The 13,343-nt window shown below is 40.3% G+C and overlaps 1 protein-coding gene across 1 annotated transcript in view; it reads left to right on the forward strand.

Moving 5' to 3' along the window:
* The window catches only part of LOC131269312 (uncharacterized), a 229,508-nt gene that overhangs the window by 122,558 nt on the left and 93,607 nt on the right, over positions 1-13,343 (forward strand). The window lies entirely within an intron of this gene.

The following is a 13,343-nucleotide window of genomic DNA, read 5'->3' on the forward strand; positions in this document are numbered from 1 at the left end:
AAGTGGGTACGTTGTGAAGTCAAAAGAGTTCTTAAATAACTTCTTTTTGCTTTTAGTTTTAGAATTAAGGCAAGGCAAACTTTTCACAATTTTTCCAACGTTTACAAAATGTTTCCTATAACAACCGTTTTACACGAGTTTGACAGATGCGGTTGGGAAAAAAATCGACGTAACTGTCATCGGGTCTAATTATTTATTCTTTTGTTGTTCATTGTTTAAACTACAAATACTACGGTAAATAACAACAGAATTTCGATAAATTATCGATTAAAATGCGAGCGAATGAATTATTGGTTCAATTGTTTACGTTTTGACCAGATTTAGCCAAAGAAAGGAAACCGAAATTCTGTTTTACAGTGGAATTACACGAGTATGCTTTGTTTTCCGTACCCTTCACGATTATGCAGTTTTTTCTTCTGAAAATTCGGCATAGTTTTCGTTCGATGTGACAATTGTTCGACAATCTTAATATTGGTGAAAACCTGATGCGTTGTCGGAATATCACCATTTTTCTCTAAAATTCGATGTGGAATTCAATGACAGCTGGAAGAACTGTTTTGCACAATTTTGCCAATGAAAAGGTTTGGCTTTACTTAGTTGAAATAATGAATTGTAAAGGTGTAAAATGAAAATATGAATGCAACATTATTGAGTACATAAGATATTCCTTCGTTTCTTTATAAGCTCACCAGATGAACTAAAACCTCGTAAAAATATTAGGTGTACGCTCAATTTTGCGACCAACTGTACCTTTTAAAAAGAACAAACCTGCACTGCAGTCAACTACAAGCGCCGTTGCATCCGCTGCGAGGCGAATGCGAGAAAGATAGAAAAAAAACTTCCCCCATCAACCCCCGGACATACCGCCGGGGCGCCCTTTCCCCCCAAATTGGCGGCGGAGTTGGAAGTTTTAATTGAATTTCTTTATTCTACCGAAATTGAAATTTTTATGAAAAGTTCACGCCGTGGCAGATTATATTGGTGTTACCGTTTCCAAGCGCACCAGTCAGTCGTCGTTGCCATCGTTGCAGCTTTTGTTCAGCACGCGCCACCTTTTTGTTTTCCACCATTGATGTAACCCGCCCTTACACCTCCCTCCGAACGAACACTCGAGGTCGAGAGAGATTTTTCCAACTCGATGTTCGTTCGTTTTCCGCTGATGAGCATTTCATTTCCTCCAAGTGGTTTGGTATGTTATATTTCTAGTTAATATGTCGCTTCCGGAATGCTGTTTCTCCCATAGTTCCCGACGCGGTTCATTAAAAGGATAAAAAAGACCGGGCGTTAATTTCCCTTCCCGCGGGAATCAGCTTACCACAGAGTTTGTTGAAGTGTTTGAAGTGAAACATCCACATTTTTACATCATGAATCAAAGAGCAGAGCTTCACTTATCGCCTCCGACAGCGCATGAACGAAAAAGGAGGTGTGAAAGTGAACATTTCATAACAAACTCTGGTGGAAAAAGTTTTTTTTTATTTTTAAATCGAAGCAACGGAAACAAGTTAGTTTCCGAAGCTCGTGCTTAAGGTCCGAAGAACCGGGCCCAGGAAAACGTAGGAAAGTAAAACATCAACCAACACCGGGTCCGGGAAGAAGCTCGTTTGTGTAACATCCACCCTCCCGCCGGTCCGGTCCAGCCCCCGGTGTTGTGGCCACCAGGCCAGGGCGGAATCGAATCGGCAGCCGAGCGTAAAGATGCAATTTATGATATAGAATTGATTTTCGCCAAGAACAACACACGTGCCACCGGCGCACGTACCACAAGGCCCGGTACGACCATCTACGAGAAGTAGGTCCGGCTCCGATTGGTACGTGCACTTCGAGCGAGTTGTCCATGAGAGCGCCCACCCGGTGTGGGAGCGTGGAGGAGGTGGCATAAATTATCTTCTCGCCATCGCATTCTGCAGCCCCGGGGGTACAGTCTTATCATTTCCGGCGCTTTACACTCCGGCACATGGCGGTTTTCTTGGACGACGGGGCGCTGTCAATGGCTAGGCTGCTTGCGATCAGCACTCACTCACCTGAAATCAGAGGACGAAGCCAGGTCGAACGATTTCCCACCGTGAAGTGGTACGCACGGCTCCCGTAATGGTAATCCTCGCAGCATCAACAGAAACCTTGTCAAGCATTTAACACGCATGGCTAGGACGCACAACTTAGCAGCTGGTCGTGTACACTCTGCCCAGTTGCTGGAAGTGCACCTTGATACTCTTGAATTTAAAAGCAGATATTAGAAAACCAACTCGCTCTCGTTTAATTTTTGCTATAAAACAAATAAATTAGCTAAACACAAATATATATAAATCTGTCTCTACCAAAACTGATGTTATAAAACATTGAAAGTCCATTCAATAATTGTTCAGCTGTTATAAGACCACTTTAAAACAATCGGGTCTTAAAGGCATTATCCCAAGTTTATTTGCAGTTTTTTTTTCAGTTTTAATACAGAAAAGTGTCCTTTCCTATCTATTACATGTTTTGAATAATTCAATATGGCATACTCTCTCTTAATTTTGCCGGCAAACATGTTTGAATGTTTCCCCAATTAGTCAAAATTGAACTTTCATGCTCACATAGTGTTGTATAAGTCGTATGTAAGTTAAGTAAGTCAATTATTCCTTTCAAATGCCTGAAAAATGACAACAAACGAATTATTAACACTTCAAAAAAATCTCTACTATTTTTCTCAGCTGATATGACGTCTGATAAAGTTCTTCTAGTTAATTTTGTCCTTAGCTTTTCCAAACTATGTGACAAACAGACAACAAACGAATGATTTGCACATCAAAATAATCTCTAGTGTTCTTCTCAGTTAATATGACGTCTGATATAGTTTCTACTGGTTAATTTTGTCCTTTGGTTCTCAAACTATGTTAGTAACCAATATTTTTATATAGTAAACAAGGTAAACAGATTTTAACAGCAGCAATGAATGATTTATAAAGCTTAATGTAACCATGCCGTCATTATTGTAGCACAATTTACTGACAAGAGTTAAAACTATGCATGTGCAATTGAACAAATTACTACAAAGGATAACCAGTATATTTCCTGAGATCTGTTTTACTGTTTTTAACATATTTAAACGTTTTTTATACGTATCTCGGTAGTATTGGTGGTTTGATCATGTTTTTCATTTTTATGTAATGCCTGTTGACTATGATGTGATCATTACGTCCACCTATTGGTTATTTTTTCTACAGGCTCACCCGAAGTGTAGGCAACCTTAAGTTAAGTTTGTGTCATATAAAGAGTATTTATTTTTTATACTCTTCAAATGTGCTTTTCAGAACAACTTGCTTTAATCGACAAATAAAATTGGTTCGCTTGCGCATTAATTAACACTTTTACCAATTCCAAGTGTACCATCTTGGCATTGACTGCCAAGTGTTTTAAGCAGATTTTTTTCAGTACAATCATTTTTTATGAAAGTTACAACATTTATTACATTTATTGCACCGGCGGTTTTCGAAGGACAAGCAAAGAATTAGCCTCCCAAAGAATTGATATTTAACATTTCTATCATTTTTATGCTGCATTTTCATTTATTTCTGGAACAACAACTTTTCAGTATTTATGACCGCTGACTATCAAAAATGAGAGTGATATTTCTTCACGTGCATACGTTACACTTCAAGAAAAATGTTGTGGTTACATTATATAACAACTACAACTCTAATGTGAAGATATGTCAATAAATCTGCAATGTAACTTATGGAAAAATGGACGCAAACTTGGATGGAAAACTCTCGGCTGCTTGGAATGTTCGGTACCATGCAAATACAGACGATAGCTAGCTATCTATGGGTGTGTGTCTGCAATCCTGCATTTCAAAGTGGAGATCGGAGCGTTGACGTCGGTGCGGTGCAACTTTCGCTCATCCACAAATGGAACAAACTGCCAACTAGCAGCCCGAAAAAAGTATTCCACTTTCCCCGGGGCAACGAGGAAAATCACGTAGCAGTAATTAGAACCAGTCCCGAACATTTAACACTCGCTTAGCATCCCTCCCCACCTGCCTCACTCTCTTCGCCCAACCGACGGTGTTGCAAACTAGGTTGCAACAACCGTCCGAATGGACAAAAACTCAACCGATCATCGAACCCATTTAAATTGTGGTTAGCCAACCATGGTTCCGAATGTGTTCCAACACCAGCATGCATCCACGAGCACCTACTCGCACCTGGCCACGCCCTTCATTATTTTGCCAGCTGAAATTGTTTAATTTGAGGTCGTGCAATCGAGGTGGTTTGTGTTTTTCCCCCAGCCCGGGGTGTGCTTTCTGTCTTATAATTTTCTACCGACGTGTCCCCCTGTCAGAGGTCCAACCACGACGAAGATGAGCGTTCAGTTTTTCGCAAGGAACGCAACTCTTTTTCCAACGCTGTGGTGTGTGCCGATGTGAAGGTACCGAGTCGTCGGTGACATTACACAACAGAGAGTTTCAAGACTAGGAGGTGGTAGGAAAAGACAAATGTAGCATATGCGAGCGAGCAACACTGGCGAGGTGGTCAGGTGCATCACCACCGAGGGACCCGTAAAACCACACTCTATTTGATTATTTCATCCAGCGTCGAGCCTTTCCCCTAACCTTTTTTTGGATGGCATGACTTTTAAAACGTAATTTCTGCGTTGGCCAAAGGTAAGTGGGTGTTGGACCAGAGTTTGACACATACACACATCAGCTGAAAAGCTTTTCCACAACAGCAGGGTCATCTGGTCTGTTGAAAGTTATTGGATTTACGTTGAGATCAAACATAAAATCGATGGAACGTTGTACAATCGCTAACCTCATGTTGTTAGGGATGCTTTTACTAGCTAAAAGTGAAAAAAAGAAGAAAATAAGACGGGAGTGGGAATTTTCGACACCTCCCGCCCTCAAAGCCCCCCAAGCCACCTCCCCTTTCGGCTTACGAGAGTTTAGTTTTACGGATTTTTCTTCGTCCGCATCCATTTGCCCAAAAACGCTCCGATGGGTGGAGGTGTTTTCCTAATTCTACTTTTAATTTCCACTACCAACCGGTCCCGTCGGGAAAACCCTCTCCCCTTGCTGCATCGAGGCTCGACGAAACAGTTTCCGGTAGGTGCTTACACCGAAAACCAAAATCCATCAGAGAAGGGGGTTCGAGTTCTAGCTTCCTAAAATGTTTAGTCCCAACAGCTTAGCAGGGGCCCGGTCCGAGCGAAACGTACCAACTTTCAGCTGTTGTTGTGTGGAGGCATCACCACCTCCCGGATGTAATGTGTGCAGGCGAGATAAAATGGTAGATAGATGGTGGCATACTCACGGTAGCATCAGCATCGGTTGGCAATTGGCTCGTGCCCTGCCAGTCTCGTGCCCTGGAAACAGGTTGCTGCCGTGCAATTCGCATCTTGTTGCTTGTCCTGATGATGGATTATGTAAATACTCAAAGCAAGTACCATTTAATCTCGTCACATACAATTTATTAGCTTATTTATGCAACGGCTTTTAAGCGCAGGCGAGGCTCGGGCGAAAGGTGGTCAGGAGACCGGTGTCGTTAGGATATGTTACCCTCGCATGGTGGTACGGTTTGCTACAAGCATGCCACCGTTGGTTGGGGAAAAATTAAAGTTCCACATGTAAGTTCAATGCAAGGTTCATTCTCTGTTAGTGTTCTAAATTGTATTTACTGATGTCGCATCCTTCAATCCCATAATGACTCCAACGTATCTCTTCAAATCAGGCTAACATTGACAACAGTGGCCATTCCTAGCAAAAGTGCAATGTAATTATGTCGTAGAGCCGCTTCGATAAAGGACGTACACTTTTCGATACACTTTTAACAGCGATACAGTAATATTCCGGTGCAACGAATGTGTACTTTCTAATATTTACAACTTAGAACTATAAAAATACAATCTTTGCAACCTAAATTTACCTTGAAAGCAGGTGGAGTTATCTCCTCAAATATCTTTTAGAAATACCTCCACGGCTTCAATCATTCACGCATCTGGGTTTGTCTCCTAGTCATCTACTTTTGCCATTAGTCAAAAACAAGACAACAAATCAGGAAATTGCAGTTTTGCAAGATAATTGTACTGTTACAGCAATAAACATCATAAAATTATACTTTCAAACGGAAGGTGCAAGTGCCTTCTTTAATGTTTACTTTTTTATTTTCCAGTTGGTAAATAATTTTATTTTATTTCATTTTTGTAGGCCACTCTGTTATAAACCCAAATGTACAAACAATAATCTGTAAATTAGCGGTCAAACTTAGAAATATGTTTTTAACATTTGAGACATAATTGAAATAAAGAGATAAAGACTGAACTGTACAAGCTATTTCAAATGAAGAAGCCGTTCAGACAAAAGTTGTGGAGGGACAAAATTAAGTATTGTTAAATTGATAACATTGGTGATGAAAATAACAAAACTTTTAGAGGTTTGATCAAGACTGAACAATCACGGTGATTTAAATGTTTTAGATACACTTTTAAGATTTAAAATGCATAAAATGAGCCATTAGTCCCTACCTAAGCTTGACAAAGAATCGAATCCTTATAAGGCATTAAAATCCGAAGAAAACGCAAATCATCTTCAAAACATTTTCATCCTAGTTTAATAAATCTTTTAACTATCGAGCTTCGAGTCCCTGTTTGAGTTACGTATTCATGTATGCGATCCCTGGTTGAAATTATAGTATCCAATTTAGAATCAACACCTTCTAGAGTTTTTGTGTGGCGAGTAGAGAATTTTTTTACTTAAAAATGTAAAACATTTAAATATAGAGTAAACCGCACGTTTTTAAAATGACTTAAATTAAACAACTAATTAATCTTCTTGTTTCATGCGAAACCATTAATTTCAAGCTGAATTTGTAATTTGTGCAGGACATTACTTTTGCTCATAAAGTTTTCGTTTTCTGTAAAAAAAACCTTTACACTAATCTATTTAATTTACGATAATGCAGATCCATCTCACACTGTTGACAAATGACTAGATTTTATAAAACCAGAAACTCTTTTTAATTATGATGTAAGAAAAACATTTTTATGTAGATTCCGATATTTTGATTTCTTCGAAGAAAATCTATTCGAAAAACACTTTAAATTAATGAAAATTAACCTATGCATTGTCGTATGTCTTTATATTGCGTAGTAGAAACTACAACATTTAACAAAACGCGCAGGTGAACGTTTGCTTCCTACCATCTAACGTCGTGATTTCAACATTACCATCCCAAAATGCCCCCACCATTAACCGGCTCGTCGCTGCAAGTAAAAACAATTAGCACTAAAGTGCACCCGTTTGTGCTCCGGCAAAGAGAAAGAGAGAGCTCAACATGGTACGCCGCTATCGTTGCCACACACGTTAATTAGGGCACTGGTTTTTGGGGAAAACTTTTTAACCCCCAAATCGCCTCTAAAAAGGAGCAATTTAAATATTTCTCCCGCCAGGCAGCTAATGGAGCTGCCGGGTGGAGGGGGGAGGGGGGGGGGGGAAGCAGTACGAAACACGTTGCCACCGAATCAGCATGGGTTGGCAAAGAAAAACGCGTTCGTCGGAAACGTTACTCCTGGGGAAAAAAATGGGGCAGAAACATCAGGACATCGTTATCGTGGCGAAGCGCTGTACTGTCTTGGCAAGTAAGAGAAGGTGCTCGGGATGAACTCCAGGGTAATACAATCGTGATGTTGTGCATGGCGGGCACGTTAGAGGCACTAGTGAGCATCGAGGCACACCGAGAGCGATGAAACCACGCTGGGGTAAATGCGAAGAAACATGTTAATTAAATTTGAATGTGCTATGAATTGGAAATTATGCGCGCTCGGGCGAAATGGAGAGCGAGTCCGCGGGCTTTACTTCATCGCGCTCGCCGAGCCCCAGGCTTTCGTGGTAGGCTTTCGCCGGGCCGTTGTACGACTTCGACTTCGCTGCCAACAACCCAACCAACCAACCGACTTGTTTACCGCGTGAAACGACGGGGAGGCTCGTTAGGATCTTGCTTGAAATCTTCACCGCACCGATTCCTGACGCGCCCGATCGGGTCACCTCGAGCGCTCTTGGAACGCCCGTGAATGCGCTTCATAATAATTCATTATCCCGTGTAGAGCCTCATCTGATCCAATTATGCTCCCGTAAACATTTTCCCATGCTCATGTTTTTACAATTACATTGTGCGAGCGATGTTCGTTCACTTTTTTCCCCCCTTTCAAATGCGCCATCAAACCGTCAGACGACAATTGTCTCTAATAAAGCGATTTACAAACTATGTAGGTAGAGCATAGGGGAAAGATAAGCTTGTAAAAACCATTTTTGTGCAACAAAATAATCCACGTAAAATCTAATTGAGTACGCACGATAAAAGTACGACACTTATTTATATTATACATTTTATTGCATTACTTTCAACGTTCCAACTAGCTTGACTTTAAAACATCGAGAGTTTTTCGATCGAATTGTTTTAAAATTTGTCCAGTAATTCTACTGAAAATGTGTTTTATTGTATTGAAATCACTGTTCTTGCAGCAAAATAATTCACAAAAAATTGGTGAACGCACGGTGGAAGCCCGATATTTTTCGTATATTTTAATTTTTACTTTCAACATTCCAATGAGTTTAATTTTAAAACAACGAGAATTTTCTGATAGGAATATTTTCAAATTTGTGCTGAATTCTACTGAAAATGTATTTCATTTTGTGAAAAACACTTTCCGTCCAACAAAATAATTCACGTAAAATGTAATTAAGCACGCACGATAAAAGAATGATACTCATCGTATATTTTATTTTCTTCTTACCACGTTCCAATGAATTTAACCTTAAAACATCGCGAGTTTTCCTAGAGAAATATTTTAAAATGTGTTCGTTAATTTTACTGATAAAGATTTTCATTTTGTTAAAAACACTTTTTGTAAAACAACATATTTCACGTAAAATTTAATTGAGCTTGGTAGAAGCACGATATTTTTCGTATATATTAACTTTTACTTTCCTCGTTCCAATGAGTTTAACATGAAAACATCGAGAATTTTCTGATAGACAATTTTATAATTTGTGCTGTTATTCTATTGATAATGTATTGCAGTTTATTAAAAACACTTTTTGTGCAACAAAATAATTGACGTAAATTTTTTTTAAGCAGACACGATAGAAAAACGATTCTCATCGCATATTTTATTTTTATCTTTTCTCGTTACAATGCATTTAACTTTGAAACATCTAGAGTTTTCCGATAGAAATAATTTAAAATAATAAATAATTAAAAATTTGTGCCAATGCATTGCATTTTGTTGGAAACACTTTTTGTGCAACAAAATAATTTACGTAAAATGTTATTAACCACGCACGATTGAAGAACGGTACTTATCGTATATTTTAATTTTTACTTTCCACGTTCTAGTGAATTTAATTTTAAATCATCGAAAGTTTTCCAACAGAAATATTTTCACATGCAGGATTTAATTCTACTGAATATGTAGCTCATTTGGCTAAACCTATATTTGAATCAAAATATTTGAACCAAAAGACTCCTTTCCAACTTGACGAGAATTTTTTAACCACCATTTTGATTGCCTCCGAGCCTTGCATGAATGGAGGATTTTTCCCTATCCTCTCGGAATAATAAAATCCCAATTTTATTGAAGTATGAGAAGTATGAGTTGAAAAAAACGGCATAAAAAACTCAAAAATATTTCCAGCAAAAAGAAAATAGGCGTCAACCAATATCGAAAAGCTGGCAAAATGCACCAAAAATGTTTGGAATGGGAACAAAGAGACAAGTGTGTACTTCCACGATGAGACAAAGAAAGAAAAAGGGTTGATGGAAAAAAACATAGCCAGACCAATTGGTGGAGTTTTCGCAGCTTCTCCCAATGGCCGGCAAACAAATTCTCACTTGCCTTGCGTGAAAATTGCCTTTACCCACCACCTTCCTTCTTTTCACGTTCTCCCCATCACCGTCTTGCTCCTTCGCGCGCTTGTGTGTTTTGGTAACCGATACAGTTATGTTGACACTGCAATCATTACCCGGCAATTTAGTGTTGATCTTTTCTGATCCCCCGAGGGGGGGGGATCACGACCGCACTTTTAAAAAGGGCTGAGGTGAGGTGAGAGGTGCCGGTTAAAGGGTTGCATCCCGAATGGCAGCTTGAAGGCAACACTGATCTCGCTGGCCCTTTTTTTAAGCCTCTGCTAAACGCCGAACGGCGACGAGGACAACAAAGAGCGAGAAAGAGGGAAAAACAAAGCAGGTTTTATATGAAGTGCAGCATGCCCTGTGCTCATTTCTACCGACGCACAAATCTACTTCCCCTCCACCCCATCAACCTTTATCCAGGCGCCCTATCTTTGAACGTCTCCTTTGTGGGGTTCGAAAAATCCTGCCATCACTCCACAGTGGGCAACTGCTTTGGGTTATTTGTCCAAAAGTCTACTTTCATACCTCGTACTACATAAACTATTACTTTAAACTGCAGTTTTTATCTAAAAAAATCCCAAATGTTAAACCCCCGTCCTTAATCAATATTGAATAATATCTCTTCAAAGTCATGAATTAAAACACAAGCCTCCAAAACGTTCTTTCGTCCTAGCTGTTTTGTGCCTTGCGCGATTGACATAAATTTTATTATATAAAAGTATTGATAATAGCCAACCGGACAGATTTTGCCCGCTCTTATATTTATCTATAGCTATTGCATAAAAAATTTCACATATTAATTCCATTTAGATATGAACATTTTTTTGCATTAAATCTCGTAAATGCTGAACTGAATTTGGAAAAACAAACTGCTTGTGAACCCATTGAAATTTCACCAATCTCCTTGCCTTTGATGTATACACGTTTACTATTACCATTTACATTATATCACATTTTACTGTCATTGAATTGCCATTAATTTCTACATATGCGAAGTGAGAAATTTTTGTATTACCACCGAGTAATAATATGCATTGAGTTAAATGGTAACGACAAATCAAAATTGCAACCAATGTTTACTGTTTAACTTAAAAACTAAAGATAGAAGTGTTGTATAAAGCGTATATGCTTATTTGTGTTAGTAAAATTAGGTTTAAAATGTAAAATTTTGAAGTTGGCAAAAGGCAATAAATTCATTTGGCAAAAAGCAATAAATTAAAAACAAAATTGTAAAACATCTATAGTTGTAAATTTTTTCAAAAAAATCAGAAAACACGATAAAAAATTGATCGACATTTTAGTGCTCACAAAAGTCCACACTAAAAAGCACTAAAATATATAAAAGATTAGTTTTATTTACTCTATCTTTAAGCATATTCCCAAACATTTACAAAATTTGTTTAAGTGCCGGTAAAATGTTTTTTTTTTCCTATGAACACTTAATCGCCGGATAGACTTCCCTTGTGCTGTTTTATTTTTACTTTCTTGCACCACCAAAACAACTGGGCGTCTCCATCGGGAACAGTGAAAGCTTGGTACAGTGTTTTATTTTAATATATACCCTGACTTCCTATTATTTCAATTCGTTCTACCAAATGCTACTTAATTAAAATCAATTTGCAAATAACATTTTATCCTACCGATAACTCCAAGCTGCCCACAGTGCACTGGATGCACCCGAAAAAAAGGGCATCCAAGATAAAGCCATTGCCAATTACCTAGCCCGGGATGAGGATTCCAGTGCAACGATGATCTGGAAATTGCAAAACCGTGTCGACGCAAAACAAAAGCAAAAAAACGAGAAAGACAACAACACACCGAGCTTCGGAACAACTCTGGGGCGCTTGTTTTTTTTTTTTTTTTTTTGCAGACGCCACACGCCAAAAGTCGAAAGATATGCAAACTTCTCCCCCTCCCCCCCCCCCCCCCCCCCCCCCTCCCTGGCACATCTTTCCCCCGCACTCTGGGGTGTCAAAATTTGCCTTTCCCAATTTCCCCCGCATCGTCGAGACCCGCATATTGGTTTCGGGTCGGTTGCACTCATTTGTTTCTGTCGGCCATTGCTCCTGGATTGAGGGTGCCCAATTTTCACCGTTCTGTTGCTGGCTGTCTTTCCCAACCAAAGGGCGCTCACACCGTTCGATTGGCTTTATCGCCCTCGTCCGGCAATATGGCCCCGGTCCGGTTTATGGCCATTGTTTTCGAAAGAAGAAAAATCCGATACGGGCGGACAATAAGGCGGACTAACCCCCCCACCCCCCAGTGCTCTCCGTTTATCAATAAACACTTTCCATTGGCCACAAGGGAACGGTACAACGGCGAGGGGGGGTGAAAAGTGAACTAGCTTGTCTGGTTGGGCACGAACTATGGAAATTGTATCCACGGACGAAGAGAGCTGTGTTTCGAAAAAATTTCAATTGGTGCAAAAGGAGTGAAATAGCGCTGAGAAGAGCTTGGTACGGACTGAGGGAAACCCTACCTCAGGTTGTCTGTGGGAGAAAAGAAAGGGGAAGGGGGTCTTGACCTTCGGGTGCCAACAAGAAGTAAAGATAGAAGCATACCAGGACGATTGGTTTTGTACCTCCTTACGAAAGGGTGTAGACGCTGGAGCGGGAATGCTAAGGTACGGTTCTTCCACATCTTGTCTCGTTTTTTTATTTGTGCTTTTCCCCTCAGGGAGGAGTCGTTTTGGGGAAATGGAAACTGCTTTCCGCGGCAAATGTATCGTCGAAAAATGGCACCGATGTCGCAGTGTTTTCCTGAGGAGCTTTTTTGAGGAAAGGAAAACTGCTCAGTGGAAGGAGTAGGACGAGGGGGAGGGGGTGGGGGGCCGGGAGTTTCTATGACCATAGGACAAAGGCGAATAGGAGAAGAATAAAAAAAATGGGATCCCGAAGGAAAAACTCCCGGTACGAATCCGGTTCGTGAATCAGGTCAAGAGAACCCGCCCGGTTCCGTCTCGTGGTGGCATTGTGTACGGCATCCTTGGCTCGCTGCCGCCATGTCTCGCCCCCCCCCCCCCCCCCCCCCCTCCTCCGCCGTATGCACACCTTCGTTTGCATTGTGCCGGGAACTCTGGGAAAACAATGATATGGGAAAGAATGAAGCGAGCGCAAAACAAAGAAGAAAAAGGGGTGGAAAACAACACACACACACAAGCAGTACAGACGTACGATGGGGCCATTGTTCTAGCGAGCAAGAAACATCCTTGACACACACAACCACACACACCAACACCTTTATATATATATATTCATATGTAAATTCATCTACGCTACAATCAAATATGAACCGGGAGTGGCGGCCCAACGGTGCTTTCGAAAATCCGGAAGTTGACAGCCAACGTCAAGCGGCGGGCCGAGCTTTTCCATTCACTTCTGTCACACACACACATACACAGACACACACACACAAACACTCTTACCGGGCGCTTTTGTCTCACCTGGCGTATATCTTATT

The sequence above is a fragment of the Anopheles coustani genome, chromosome X (genome assembly GCF_943734705.1).
Source record: "Anopheles coustani chromosome X, idAnoCousDA_361_x.2, whole genome shotgun sequence".
Taxonomy (NCBI): domain Eukaryota; kingdom Metazoa; phylum Arthropoda; class Insecta; order Diptera; family Culicidae; genus Anopheles; species Anopheles coustani.